The sequence below is a fragment of the Mus pahari genome, chromosome 11 (genome assembly GCF_900095145.1).
Source record: "Mus pahari chromosome 11, PAHARI_EIJ_v1.1, whole genome shotgun sequence".
Classification (NCBI taxonomy): domain Eukaryota; kingdom Metazoa; phylum Chordata; class Mammalia; order Rodentia; family Muridae; genus Mus; species Mus pahari.
In genome coordinates this window covers 26,528,948-26,531,277 of record NC_034600.1, presented here as the reverse complement: position 1 = coordinate 26,531,277, position 2,330 = coordinate 26,528,948, and positions in this window count along the sequence as shown.

Here is a 2,330-nt window from a genome sequence, read left to right as displayed (position 1 = left end):
TGGGAAAGGACCAAAGGCAAGTAAACAGTATGCTGAAACAAATAAGAGGATGGCCACTAACTACCTCAGAATCAAACAGACCATTGGCTAAACCATAGGGGCAGGCTGAGCTCTGAAAGAATTCCGCAACATTCATCCAAGGAGGCAACAGAAACAGAAACATGGGGCCTGTGCTGGTGTCTGCCACCAATCCTATTGGCTCTTGTGGTAATAGTATATTATCCTTGGGGGAGGGGTCTCTCGTATTGGGTGCCAATATGCCTGTGCAAAACACAGCTCTTGCCTCAAAGGGAATAAGAGGTAGTTTATAATGCGCCAAATATGAGTGACCATGGTTTAAGAACACAGATTGTTGTCTTGAGTGGCTTATTTCACTGTAAAAAACAGTTTCATAAACTTTTAATCAACAGAGTTGTTTTTTTTTTTAATGGCATAAATCAAGGCCTTTATCAAATACATCGGTGAGGACTACAAGTAGATGGGTTGTAGAAAAAAAAATGGGGGAAGATCCTGCTACAAGTTTTAGATGTTATCTGATGACATTCTTAGCTTTTGGGTTGGTGGAAGCTAGTAGTCTGCTGAGAGTATGTAACAAGAGTTTTCCTGATAATCGAGGGGCTAGAGAGGGCTCAGTGGTTGAGAGCATGTGTTGCTATTACAGGGGTCATAACTTCAGTTCTTAGCACCCACATCAGGAGGTTCACAACCACTCTAGTTCCTGGGGATCTGATGCCTCCAGCCTCCCCAGGCACCTGCACCCACGTGCCCAGAGCCCTCACACAGAGATGCATAATTAAAAATAAAATGAATCCATCTTGTTCTTCTGGTCCACGGCACTGTGAGAGCCTCGAAGCTACCTTGCAGACATGACCAAATCCAAGAACCATACCACGTACAACCAGTCATGGAGTAGCACAGAAATTAAGAAATCCCAGTCAGTCACAAAGATATAAATCTCTTGAGGGGGATGACCCCAAGTTCCTGAGGGATATGCGCTTTGCCAAGAAGCACAACAAAAAAGGCCTGAAGAAGATGCAGGCCAAGAATGCAAAGGCAGTGAGTGCATTCGCAGAGGCCATCAAGGCCCTTGTGAAGCCTTAGGCCATCAAGCCCAAGAAGCCAAATGGGCCCAGTCACAAACTCAGCCGCCTGGCTTTCATTGCTCACCCCAAACAGATTTGACCTTGCATGGCCAAGGGTAATAGGCTCGGTCAACCAAAGCCCAAGGTTGCAACCAAGGCAGAGACCACAGCTCCTGCTAAGACCCAAGCTTCAGTTCCAACTCAGGCTTCCAAAGGTGCCCAGGCCCCTGCGTAGACTCCATTTCTGTATTGGTTTCTACCAATGTGAAGACAGATGGACTTCTGTGACATACCTACACTGATGGCCACTGTCCTACGCTGTTTTTATAAAAAGAAAAAGCTCTTAGGTCATTATGGAAGTGAACAATGAGAAGTTATTAAAGAGACTAAAGATAATTTTGGCTGCGTATCTGCATCATTCCAAGTTTCAACAATGGAATTTCTGATCAGATAATCAACCTTGTAGAATCTTTAGCATAGGTAAATTTGTTTGTTTTGGTTTGTTTTTTTTTGGGGGGGGGGTTGGTCAATTCATAAAGTACAAGGACTTGCCCAAGGTCATCCAGGTTCTCCTCCATAAAGGAATCACATTTGTTTGTGAAGATTAACTCACTGAAAATACAGTTCATCTCCAGATATTGCACTGAGAGAGAGAGAGACCTTAGAACACTCAGCCCTAAATGGGTGTCTCCTTCACCCCCTGGGGCTCAGGGAACCCCGTGGAAGATGAGGCAGAAAGAATGTGTAAAACAGAGGAGACGGAGGATCCCAAAGGAACAAGGTCTTCACATGCACGTGAGCAAGTCTCATGAGCAGCATGTCCTTGGTTTGCACCGGGCTGTACCAGGTCCTCTCTGCTTACATTGCAGCTTCCAGGTTAGTATTTCTGGGGACTCCTGAGTGTGTAAACCAGAGGGTCTCTGATGCTTGAGCCTCCTCTTGGGCACTTTCCTGCCGTGGGTTTGTCTTGTCCAACTTTGATGTGACAGTTTGTTTCATCTTATTATATCTTATTTTGTTACAGTTTTAAAAATGAATGAGTGAAAACCCAGCCACTAGGATAAAGGTTAACAATAGAACTGTCATTTTCACAGTTTTCTCCAGTGGAGTGACCTTGGGTACCCAACCACTCCAAGACAGGCCTCATGTTCAGGAATAGCTGGGCCAGCATGTAACAGACTCCACAGTGTACGTGTGTGTGTGTGTGTGTGTGTGTGTGTGTGTGTGTGCTTTTATTTGGTTACAGTT